This window comes from Aedes aegypti, chromosome 3 (genome assembly GCF_002204515.2).
Source record: "Aedes aegypti strain LVP_AGWG chromosome 3, AaegL5.0 Primary Assembly, whole genome shotgun sequence".
NCBI classification, from domain to species: Eukaryota; Metazoa; Arthropoda; class Insecta; order Diptera; family Culicidae; genus Aedes; species Aedes aegypti.
Window position 1 is genome coordinate 258,925,634 of NC_035109.1, and position 14,077 is coordinate 258,939,710.

The following is a 14,077-nucleotide window of genomic DNA, read 5'->3' on the forward strand; positions in this document are numbered from 1 at the left end:
ACAGAGCTAAAATTTAAATGAACTCAGGTGAGCTTAGTTTGACCTTTGCCTGAGGGGTTTCTGATGGCCAAACGAGATGGTTTGGTTTGAAAGCTATTTCTGGACATCCAAAATATTTTTTTATGTTCTGTTATGAAACATTATAGAGTTTCAAGTTCTCAAAAGTTAACTATGGCAAATTGGAGTAAAACTCACAAAAACTGATGGTGCTTCTCGGACTATTATCAAAAAGTACCTCCATCAAATCGGTGCTGAGGTTGACCAGTCAATTTTTAAGGCTTATCTGCATTTTTGGGAAAAATTTAGAAAGTAAATCTCGTTTCGAAGTTACAACCGATTGATGGTATAATTAAAAAAAAAAACAAAAAAATAAGATTTACGATGATGTACGTCATCTTGGTTCCAAGCTATTTTAAACTCTGTAGAATAATGTTACACAATATCGAGCTCTTATGGACTAATAAACCACGAGTGTTATTCTCACACATCCTGTAAAATCAGTTTTGTGTTTATTCTGCTTAACCTGTATTAGAAATACATGGCTCATGTCAAAGAATTATATGATGGCATGCGGGGTCTTAAGCTGGTTACACAATTCGTGGCAAATATTATCTGCAGCATGAAAACGCGTTTCACTTCATGAGAAACATAATTGTCACTTGTCACACGTGTTTCAAGGCTCTTCAAAAACTTCAGCTATATTTCCATTAACCACTGTCTCAGCTCCAACACCACAAAACCCGCTTTTTCCATTACTGTGCTCACAAGTCGTTTCTATAGCTAAGCTGCATATCTGGACAAATTTTTTAATAAATCTTAGAGCCCGTTCGGAAGTTACGCCTTTTCGATTGTAAAAGTCCACAAATTCATAGGAAATCTGAGATATTTTAACGGATTGTTATTGGCCGTGATTATCAGAGTAAATAAAACATCAAAATTTGACTCAAAGTAGATGTTTCTAGTTATTTGTAACCTCTGGGTGGAGTTTTGAATGAGAAGATCGTTGAAATTTTGAGTTACGCCCTTTTAAAGGTGAACCTAGAATGGCATTACTTTGAATTTCATTATCATGGGGCAATGTCATTCAAGGTAACTATAAATTCGGGACAGGGGCATTCAGCATAATGCACAGTGGTGTAAAACCCAAAAAACACGATCATCAGCATCTTCAGTATCAAAGAGTGAAAATATTGCCATACATTTTTTTTTTAATTTTTTTATTAGTATCATTCCAAACATTACATTCATTTCTTATATCTAGGTGTTCTGTGTTATTAGACAACACCATCATCCTAATTTGGGGGCCCAGAGAGCCGTAGCGGTAAACGCGCAGCTATTCAGCAAGACCAAGCTGAGGGTCGTGGGTTCGAATCCCACCGGTCAAGGATCTTTTCGGGTTGGAAATTTTCTCGACTTCCCAGGGCATAGAGTATCTTCGTACCTGCCACACGATATACGCATGCAAAAATGGTCATTGGCATAGTAAGCTCTCAGTTAATAACTGTGGAAGTGCTCATAAGAACACTAAGCTGAGAAGCAGGCTTTGTCCCAGTGGGGACGTAACGCCAGAAAGAAGAAGAAGATCATCCTAATTTGGTAAAACAAATTTAAGATTTTATTAACATTTTGTTAACAACATATTACATTTCATTTGCCGTAGCAGTTCAGATTTTTTACAGGTGAATTGATTTCACCTGCTTATAAGAGAAAAAAAAAACGCTTTGAATATACTTAACCTAAACATATAACGCATTAATCGTGGCAATAGAAGATTGTAACGATTTTTGCCTGAAATTATTTATTATTTTATTTGACATTTTTTCCAATGTTTCAACATTGGATATTCTATGTAACTCATTGGTACTATACCAGGGAGGAAGTCTCAGAATCATTTTCAAAATTTTATTTTGAATTCTCTGCAGAGCTTTCTTCCTGGTATTACAACAGCTAGTCCATATTGGTACAGCATACAACATGGCTGGCCTGAAAATTTGTTTGAATATCAAAAGCTTGTTCTTAAGACAAAGTTTTGATTTTATTTTACATATTTATTACATTTGGCTTGAATACCCTCGATGTGATTTTTGAAAGTTAAATTCTTATCTAGCATGAGCCCTAGATACTTAACTTCATCTGACCAATTTATTGGAACCCCTCTCATCGTGACAACATGTGTACTTGAAGGTTTCAAATAAAGAGCTTTTGGTTTATGTGGGAATTAGTTGAGTTTTGGAAGCATTAGGAGAAATCTTCCATTTTTGCAAGTATGAAGAAAAAATATCCAAACTTTTTTGCAATCGACTACAGATGACACGCAGGCTTCGTCCTTTGGCGGAGAGGCCTGTGTCATCCGCAAACAAAGATTTTTGACATCCCTGAGGTAACTCAGGTAAGTCAGATGTGAAAATATTGTATAATATTGGTCCCAAAATGCTGCCTTGAGGAACACCAGCTCTTACAGGAAGTCTTTCAGATCTGGAGTTCTGATAATTAACCTGAAGTGTACGATTTGACAGATAACTTTGAATTATTCTAACAATGTATGTTGGAAAATTAAAGTTTTTTAATTTTACAATCAAACCTTCATGCCAAACACTGTCGAATGCTTTTTCTATGTCTAGAAGAGCAAGACCAGTAGATTTGCTTTCAGATTTGTTGGAAAGGATCAAATTTGTTACACGTAAAAGTTGATGAGTGGTCGATTGTCCATGGCGGAATCCGAACTGTTCATTGGCAAAAATTGAATTTTCGTTGATGTGGGCCATCATTCTGTTCAAAATAACCATTTCAAAAAGTTTACTGATGGAGGAAAGCAAACTGATTGGACGATAGCTAGAAGCTTCTGCAGGATTTTTGTCTGGTTTTAAAATTGGAACAACCATAGCATTTTTCCATTTGTCAGGAAAATATGCTAATTGAAAACATTTGTTAAATATATCAACTAAAAATGATAAGCTACTTTCTGGAAAATTCTTGATGAGGATGTAGAAAATTCCATCATCGCCAGGAGCTTTCATATTTTTGAATTTTTTAATAATAGTTCTCACTTCCTCCAAATCAGTCTCCCAGGTATTTTCGAAAACGTTCTCTTGATTGAGAATATTTTCGAACTCCTGAGTAACTTCATTTTCAATTGGACTAGTAAGTCCTAAATTTAAATTGTGCGCACTTTCAAACTGCATAGCAAGTTTTCGAGCTTTTTCGCAATCAGTTAGTAATAATTTGTTTTCCTCTTTCAATGCCGGTATTGGCTTCTGAGGTTTTTTCAAGATTTTAGATAATTTCCAAAAGGGCTTAGAGCCAGGGTCCAATTTAGAAATTTTATTTTCAAATTTTTTGTTTCTTAATTGAGCAAAACGTTTCTTGATTTCTTTCTGCCAATCCTGCCATATAATTTTCATAGCAGGATCGCGAGTGCGTTGAAATTGTCTTCTCCTCACGTTTTTAAGACGGATCAAGAGTTTAAGATCATCGTCTATAATCACGGATTCAAATTTTACTTCACATTTTGGAATTGCAATGCTCCGGGCTTCAACAATGGAATTTGTTAAAGTTTCAAGAGCATTGTCAATATCAAGTTTAGTTTCTAAAGAAATGTTAACATCAAGATTAGAGTCAACAAACGTTTTATATATATTCCAGTCGGCTCATAAATAATTGAAAGTGGAGCTGATAGGATTGAGAATCGCTTCTTGGGATATTTGAAATGTAACAGGGACATGATCAGAATCAAAATCAGCATGAGTAATTAGTTGGCTACAAAGATGACTAGAATCGGTTAAGACCAAATCAATCGTAGATGGATTTCTAGAAGAGGAAAAACATGTGGGTATCAGGGTATTGAATTGAGAAATATCCTGAAGAGCACTCATCAAATAAAACTCTGCCGTTGGAATTACTTTGAGAATTATTCCATGACCGATGTTTGGCATTAAAGTCACCAATGACAAAAAATTTTGACTTATTGCGAGTCAATTTACGCAAGTCAGTTTGGAGCAAATTAACTTGCTGCCCAGAGCATTGAAAAGGCAAATAGGCAGCTATGAAAGTATATTTACCAAACTGTGTTTCAACAGAAACACCTAAAGTTTCAAAAACTTTAGTTTCAAATGATGAAAACAGTTGATGTTTTATACGCCTATGAATGAAGATTGCAACTCTCCCACAGGCCCCATCAAGGCGATCATTACGATAAACAAAAAAGTTAGGATCTCTTTTGAGTTTAGATCCAGGTTTTAAATACGTTTCGGTAATAACTGCTATATGCACGTTATTAACCGTAAGAAAATTAAACAGCTCGTCCTCTTTACCATTCAGAGAACGAGCATTCCAATTTAAAATATTTAAATTATGATTTGGATCCATTAGAAAAACGTAATCCAATAACAATTTGATTTGTAAATTTTACACCTACTTGGACTGCTTCAGTCATAGTGGTGGCTTTGAACATTGCATCAATCATTAGATTCAATTGTTCAGTTAGAAAATTAAAATCAGAGGCAGACATGTCATGTGATTTCCCATTAGAATTTCCGGTAGACAAGGAAGCGGAGTTACCTGTGGCGGTAGGATTTTTTCCATTTGATTTGAAACAAGTAGAATGGGTACCCATGGATCGAACAGGGGAGGAGTTCGAATTTCCTGCTACGATATCAGCAAAGGATTTACCGTGGGTAGATACATTCGAAATTGAAAGATTCGAACGGCTACCCGACGGATTAAAATTAGTTTGTGAATGAGCATGATTATGATCTTCTTGATGGGTATGATTCATGATCAAGCGATCGTTAACTGAAAAATGAGCATTGTTCGATACTCTACCAGGCAAATTCCGGAAACGACCGCTATCGTAACGAATATTATCCTTCATCTGCCTGGCACGAGCCTCAATGACCCTTTTGCGTGAAGGACAATTCCAAAAATTGGACTTATGGTTAGCCCCGCAATTACAGCAAATGAATTTGGTGGTATCTTCCTTCACTGGACAGACGTCTTTGGCGTGAGAAGAACCTCCGCAAATCATGCATTTAGCATCCATGCGACAATTTTTTGTACCATGACCCCACTTTTGGCACCGACGGCACTGAGTGGGGTTCTGGTAATTTCCTCCAGGTTTCTGGAAATGTTCCCATGTCACACGGACATCAAACAAATGTTTTGCTTTTTCTAAAGCTTTAATATTATTTAGTTCTTTTTTGTTAAATTGAACTAAATAAAATTCTTGAGAAAGCCCTTTCCGAACAATTCCAGATTGGGTTCTTTTTTTCATAATGATTACTTGGACTGGGGAAAATCCAAGTAAATCATTTATTCCATTTTTGATCTCTTCAGGTGACTTATAGTCACTTGAGAGACCTTTCAAGACAACTTTGAACAAACGTTCAGTTTTGTCGTCATAAGTAAAAAATTTGTGCTTCTTCTCTTCAAGATGTCTGAGAAGAAGTTCACGATCTTTAATAGTTTCCGGCAAAACGCGACAGTCTCCTTTCTTTGCGATTTGGAAGGAAACCTTGATTCCCCTAATGGAGTTCAAGATTTTCTGCCTAAATCCCAAAAATTCGGAACAACTGACCACGATAGGCGGCACTCTTTGCTTCCTCACTTGAATCAAAGAGCCTGGGCTAGAGGCTGCTGCGATTTGGTGTTCGGAAAATTTGTCTAGAGCATCGAACTGATTGCTCATTTCGATACAATTATTCATTTCACCCTTGGGAGAAAGTTCGCATTCCGGGGAAACGTCCTTTCTTCCATTCTTGCCACGTGTAGTGACAGTTTTAAAACCCACTTTTTTGGAAGGAAGTAGTGAATTCAGAGATTCACCCTTCCTTTTGTTTGTTGTTGATACCATGTTCAATTAATAAACGAAAGAAGACGTGACCTTCGAGAGGTTTTTTCCCAAGACGGTGTCCAAGAAGGATTACCACCGCTAGCTTTCGCCAACGGGTCCAACGAAAAATCGAAGGCACGGGTCCAAACAAGGATCGTAAAGGGATCAATAGTAGAAAAAATAGTACTGTTTTAGTAGCACTGAAAAGTACCGTTTTGAATTTCAGCACTGAAAAGTACTGTTTTTGTAGCACTGAAAAGTACTGTTTTATTGCTTTAGGTAGTTTTTAAGAAAACTTCCAAGAGCAGAGAGAATTCGTGTACGCACAGCACGAAGGTACGATGCGCACTGATATTGCCATTTTGCCATACTTTATTCGGCAGTAACTTTGCCGAATATAGTAAGGTACCCCGGGGCAAGTGAGAATCCGGGGTAAGTGGGGCGTTTCGTCATAGATCAACTAGGAAAAGTTTTTCATGGGGGTATTCTTCTAGAAAGTTGAAGATACAATGACAAGGAATGTATTTAGTACTAAACATATTGTTATTTTTATTACCATGTGGTTCATGTAACAGTTGTCAGTTCAGCGCCATTTACAACTTGCATGACAAATTGTGACACGTTTCACGGCTTGCATTGACTCGCAAAAAATATATGTGTTTTAAATCGAATTTCCATCAGTAAGCTATAATTTTTAGTATTATTACAAGCTGCTATCGATAAACCAGTATTTTGTTTTCATTTCATATGAAATTTTCGATGGTCTATCTTACCCCAAAATATATTTGTACCTGGGGTTAGTGGGACCTATCAAAACAAAAACCAGAATCAAAACTTTTAGTACACGTTTCATACATTTTGCTAGAGATTAGCACTAAAACATTCAAACAAATGATTTTCATCAAAAAAGATCAACCTCAAATTACGTAATTGCATAAGAGGGAGAAGAAAAGTGTTATTATTCTTTATTTTTTAATTAATTTTTTATTTTTAAAATACGACTTCAAAATTTAACAAACACACAGTTGAAATTTGAAATGCATCATGTGAACGATTACTTTTCTATGTTATTTGAACTTTATTTGTTATTTCTACCAAAATAAGTAGTGATGGAAAACAATTCCATCCCATAAGGTGGTTTTCTGCCATGCATATAAATAATAACAAAACATATTAATAAGTTCGTCAATTAATGATTGTTTATGTGCTTCATTTTAATTAACAACTTATAAATGATATATTTTGAACATGTTTAATTCCTCTTTACGCTTTTATTGAGGAATTTTCAGTTAATATTAAATGTGAGGTGACATACCAATAAATAAAGGGTTTCTTCCTAAAACGTAACGTATTTTATGGTTGATCCCTTATGTACATCAAATATGTACTTGAAATTAAAAATCTATGACTTATCAATCCTATTATTGTAATGGTTGGCTTACTGATGTGGATTGACGCATGAAACTGGATGTGTCCCACTTGCCCCGCTTAGCGAGGTAACTGCGTCCATTGGCTCATTCTAAAACTTTCTTCCAAGGTTTTCACAATTTCGAAATTATTCGATTAGTTTCATGCACACACCAGCAAATATGTTGCCAAAACGTGATTGTGTTGTTGGATTTGAAAAATATTGACATTTGAAAATTTTATTGAACAATTTGTTTGAACTATCGTTTTTTTCGTTCCCACTTGCCCCGCGGTACCTTATGGCAAATTTTCACTCTTTGAAAAGCTGATGATTGTGATTTTTGGGTTTTTTAATTACTGTGTAATGGTGCGTTCAGGGTGATGACTCTCGGGTTAATGACACTCGAGGAAATACAATTCTGGTTTATGGGGTATATTCTTTTCAAGAGAGGTTTGGTTTGAGTATTGATTTCTAAGGAAGACTTGTGAAATTAAACTCTGCAAGTGATATGATATGATATGATTCAAAAATCAATCAATCCATCTGAGTAAATGCACTGTTGACTTTAAGTTCTGGGGTATTACAAGGTAGTCAGTACAGCCAGGGGCAGCTAGTTGGATTATAACAATATTTTATGACTCACAATAACCGTATAAAATTGTCTCCGCAAGGCCTTGAGCTATAAGTTAGGAGTTTGCCAAGGCTAGTCAAAAACATGCAGACTTATCGGAATCTCATCCCAGGGGCTGCCTAGCCTACAGTTTTTTGATTTACGGCAGCCCAAAGCCGTCGGATGCTGTACGCCTGGTTCACCCTGGCCCGATATAGGGGCTTCTCTCCGGCGGGCTTGGAGGTTAACCGCCACACACTTCACACACACGAATCGCGGGATCCCAATCTTAGGTGGTTTGGGATATGTTTCGGTTCTCAGTCACTTTGAGTTTTAACGGCCTTGGTGGATACCGTCACTAGCCGGGTTCACGTGGTCACCGATGTAAACTTCTTCACGTGGCACTTCAACGACCGGGTTTTCACGGGTATCGCGGGTAACGATTCTTGATTATGTTGGCCTTAACAACACTTGCCAACTTTCAGTGTCTAGCCGAATGATTAAGGCTAGCAAAAGGTCACTAAGTTTTAAAGGGTTTCACTTTCCCTTGTGTGGGGATACTTTACATATACCGTTTTGATTCATATTACGGACAGCTTTTAATTCCGGATACTCTACTTTGTATGGGAAACATTTCACACGAAATGTTTCAATTTTTGCCGTTCAAAAGTTCTCACTTTCAAGGCTTATTTTAACAACCATTTTCCAAAGAAATCTATGAAAATTTATAATGCCCAACTTCATTAGGCGTCTCTCTAGTAGTTTAACGATTTCATTTGATGATTTGACTTTTCTATATATGATTTGTTTAACCTGTCCGGCATTCGAATCGAAGTGTCCGGAATATGAGGCAAAAGTTAGGAAGCGTCCGGAATAAGAATCATGTAAGGTCCACACATTTCTATTTATTTAAAATTATTCATGTTTCGGAATCGAAATCTTCACTCACCATTAGAAAGTTAAGGAGTTTTGAGATTCGATAACGCAAAGGAATCATACGGAGTGATTTATTTTACATGCTTTTATGTGAGTTAAACTTCACTGAGGCCTTAAGTGTCCGTAATATGAATCAAAACGGTATCGCGGATCGTACCGAGCACAACTTGCTTCTATACGAGCACCAAGCACAAAGAGAGCGAGCCTTGGTTGGGCCATCCGAGTCGGAAACACGACTCTAAATTTGTGTGCTCTTTTTCGCCCAATCTTGCCGCGAGTGGGGTTTAGTACAACGGGGGAAGTTGGCGTTTTTCCGACGGCATGTCGATGGGCAAGTTTTATAAAATAAATTTAGCTCCTATTTTCATTTTTATCATTTATATTTTTAATGTTTATTTATAAATTTTAGTTTTTTTTTATGGGACATTCTCAAATGTAACAGAGCTTAAAAAAAATCAGTCAATTGTAAAACACTTTGCCACGGCATGTAAGTGTAATGTGTCATTCAAATCATTTGAACATGCTTACCGGTATTAGAATGCCTAATTAATCTACTTTAAATTGATGATTTCAATAGTTACACTTCAAAAAGGGCGTTACTCAAAATTTCAACGATCTTCTCATTCAATAATCCGCCCAGACGTTACAAATAACCTTAAAACACCTACTTTGAATCAAATTTTGTTGTTTTATTTCATCTGATAATCACGGTCAATAAAAACCCGTTTAAATATCTCAGATACCCTTTGAATTTGTGGTTTTATACAATAAAAAGGGCGTAACATAAAAACGGGCCCTATGAGTTTTTTTTATTTTGCCCAGACCTGCAGCTTAGCTATTGAAAACGACTGGTGTGCAAAGAATTGTTTTTTTTTCTGATAATAACGGTCGGGGGAGCACCGAGGCATATCCGCATATCATTGTTGCGATCGAGTCCAATAAAGTCATCGTCGGAAAAGCCAAGGAGTATATTAAACAGAATGCAATATTGAACAGGAAATTTGGAAACGCATCTCCTTCTTTATACAATTCTGTTTATAAGCTGATTCACCTTTCCAAATTCAAATTAAGACATTACATGCCACAGCTGGATTTCAGTCCCTGGAACCAATAAATAGATGGTGATGAATTCTTACAAAACAAAGTACATGGTTGCAGGTATGCAGAGTGGGAGTACTAATAATGATCGTGTATTGATAGTGTTTTGAAGTTGTTGAAGAATCTTGGAAAACTTGTGACACGTGGGGCCCAGATAGCCGTAGCGGTAAATGCGCAGCTATTCAGCATGACCATGCTGAGGGTCGTGGGTTCGAATCCCACCGGTCGAGAATCTTTTCGTAAAGGAAATTTTCTCGATTCCCAGGGCATAGAGTATCTTCTTACCTGCCACACGACATACACATGCATAAAAAGGTCAATTGGCAAAGAAAGCTCTATGTTTATAACAAACGCCCAGTGATCTTTTTTAATATCATCAGGCTTCTTCCTTGCTCTTGACTTTTCCTTTTTCTCCCCCTTTTAATGGCCAGCTACAATAGAGAAGCGATTTTACCCACACACAAACTGAGCGTACGTGATCTGCGGGATGAAGAGTTGACACGTTTGTGTTTGCTTATTTTCATGTGGGCCTCGGGGCCGTGCGGTCAGTGTCGTCTGGGTGTGGGTTCGATTCCCGCTTCAGCCATTGAAACTTTTCGTCAGGAATTTTTCGCGGCTGATCCACTGGAGCATGTTTGTCCGTTGTCTAGTGTTAAGATACAGTCTGTGCAGCTAAATGGCTGAAGACGGTATCTGCGTCTTTATTCCCACAGTGGTAAAGAGTTGGTATTGACAACCTCATTGCCTAAAAGAGAAAGAGATTGTTTTATCCCTTTCTGCAGAGCATTTTTTCCCATTTCTCAGTTCGGGGAAGAGCATTTCCAGACAGCTCTTCGTTGTCTCTTTGTAGGAAAGCGAAATCATGCTCTTGCGTTGACGGAGAAACCAACCTCAGTACATCCCAAAAGCAATGATGATGTGTTTGCAGAGCCTCACAGTAAGCTAGAGCTGTCAAATGGAAGATGTGCGTTTGGATAGAGCCAACGTTTCTCTCCACTCTCTCAGCCACGGATTATTCAACCAACATCGAATGCTGACTCATAATTGTTGCGAGCGTACGAGGTCGCTCCACCTATCAAAACAACATGAGCAAAATAAAACCTGGATTCCGAGATTTCAGTGTGAATTCTGAAATTTCAGAATGGATTCTGAAATTTTTGAAATGGATTCTGGAATTTCAGAATGAATCATTGCTCTCCAGTGTGGCCCCTAGAATTCCAGTGCAGATCAAGAGATTCCAGTGTGAATCCTGGGTTTTAAGTGTGGATCTTGGTATTTCAATGTGGATCCTAGGATTGTAATGTGGATCACTGAATTACAGTATGGAAGTTTGGATTCAGTGTGAATTCTGGTATTTCAGTGTGGATCCTTTGATTACAATGTGGATCATGGAATTGTAGTACGGTACGTACCATTTCAGTGAAAATCCTTGGAAGTGTAGTGTGGATTGCAGGACTTCAATGTGGATTCTGGTATTTCAGTGTGGAGTGGATTCCTGAATCTTCGTTTTCCAGTGTCAATGCTGATATTCAAATGTGAATCCTGGGATTTCAGTATTGATGCTGAGATTCCAGTGCACATTGGGCCAGACGGCAAAATTTGGAGGAAAAAAATATTTTGACTATGAAGATGATTTTTTAGAACAAAAGTGTTTTCGGCAAAATTGTTACATATAATAAGGACCACATTTTGACATTAATTGATATTAGGGTGGTCCAACAAAATACGGATTCATATTTGCCAACTTTTATGTTATTCAAGGTAGCGCTTTGAAGTGTTCTAGAAAGTTGTTATTTGTTTAATGTTGAACAACTTAGCCGAAGACACCAACCATGTTAGTCTACTGTAGCCCTTGCTAGGGTGTTTTCAATTATGCAGGGTAGGGGGGTCCATGAAAAATTGATATTTCGCCCATAACTTTTTTATGTCAAATTCTTTCAAAATTGCGTCATATACAAAGTTTTAGAACTAGTAGAAACGCGCATTTTGATGAAAAAGTAAAGTGACTCTAATAATTCTTCGAGCTGTTTAGTAGAATACCTATAAGTAGATAAAAAACCGAATTTATTACTATACCATTTAATTCCACTAGAGTTTGTATCCTTTGACAGATACTCGTATTTCGACCTCAACTGTAAGGCCGTCTTCAGTGTCGTGTACTGAAGTCGAGTCTAGTACACGACACTGAAGACGGCCTTACAGTTGAGGTCGAAATACGCGTATCTGTCAAAGGATACAAACTATGGTATAGTACTAAAAAGGGGCCCAGATAGCCGTAGCGGTAAACGCGCAGCTATTCAGCAAGACCAAGCTGAGGGTCGTGGGTTCGAATCCCACCGGTCGAGGATCTTTTCGGGTTGGAAATTTTCTCGACTTCCCAGGGCATAGAAGTATCTTCGTACCTGCCACACGATAATACGCATGCAAAAATGGTCATTGGCATAGTAAGCTTTCAGTTAATAACCGTGGAAGTGCTCATAAGAACACTAAGCTGAGAAGCAGGCTCTGTCCCAATGGGGACGTAACGCCAGAAAAGAAGAAGAAGAAGTACTAAAAAGTGATTCTATTCGTTCGTTTATGAGATATAACCTTTTTTATTGAAAAAATAAAATTTTTCAAGCGTCAATATGTTTAAAAGGGGGAAAAACGGGGATGCATGATCTTCTCAATCGAATAATTATTTTTATATTTTTCTTCAATTAATAAAATTTTTTTGAAAAAGAGATCGATTGCAACTTTGTATTTACGACAGTTGTTTTAATGCAAAAGTAATAATATGTAGGAAATGTATTAAATTGAATTAACGTGATTATCAGAGTACATATTTATAGCATAACGGAATAGTATCATATGGCTTTTACAAGCTGTTCAATGAAGTTAAACGTTTATTTTTCTGTTATTTAAGCTGATCCAAGCTCATGCTTATCAAATGCAAAGTAATTGTTATACAAAACCAAAAAGCATTGTCAATTTTACAGTCTATATTTATTTTTTTTTAAATTAAATTTAATCACTTTCAACCATACACCTGTCAATTTGAAATGTACAACGAACCAACACATTTTTTTCGTTAAAAAGCAGCTTCAATTAATTTATATGTGAAATTATTTATATGAATAGGATTTATTCTTGCCGAATCGCAGTGATTGGAATATGTGGCAAAATAATCACAGTGTTTGGCAATGGATACATACTTCCGCGAAGAAACTTACAATAAAAGGTGATAAATTAATATTCTTTATCATCAATTCAGGTTGCATATCACAGTTTAGGGTTAAATCCGCAAAGATATTTAACATTTCATAAATATCGGCTGATTTTTGCCTGTTAGTTGCATTTCGAGTCAGCGTAAGCCGCAAGTGTACGGAATATGAATCAAAACATTATATGAATAAGTATAATATGATGAAAAATATGCAGTTGAACAGTTTTCAAACAAATTATGTTTAGAACTTTGCCGTAATGTTCAATATTTTAACTAAAATCATGAATTTTCAGTAAATGTTCATTTTCACATCAAAATTATGCTGTAAATCCTCCAATATCTTCCAAAGATACAATATACCATATGAACCACTCACTTATACCTTTCAGATCTTGCGCAAATTGCATCCCTGTTTTTCCCCCTTTTTGAGATAGGGATGGTACACAAATTATAACACGCTAAATTTCGACTTTTTCGACAACCTCCCCCCCACTTTGACACGTTTTTTGTATGGGTGTTTCGAAAATTTTGTAAGGCTAATCACCCTTGGCTTGACCCCCTCCCCCCTTTTTTTTTTTTTTTTTTTTTCTGTTCGGAACATAAACCACTGCGACCAATATTTGATCTATTGTAGTATATCCCGTGTCCTTTGTGTAGTGCATGTCGTTTTACTTTGTCACTATCGAGAAGTGATAAAGCATTCGGTTTTCTTACAGTTGTAATTCCTAACTTGATCACAGGAAAGGATTCTAACTGAAAGGTTCCTACCCTTCGAAGAGTGTGGTGCATGCACTCTCCACAGGCGCGCCCCTTTATCAGGCAAAATCGGATCCCTCGATAAAGCCAAGAAATTACACCGATATTGTCCATGCATCAGAATCCTAGTCCTTACTTCTTCAAACTAGAGAACGAAATAAATAAAAGATTAGAAAACAAATTGTTGAATTCGACTCATTTTTTTTTTCCTTGTCTCAAGATCATTCTCGGCAACCG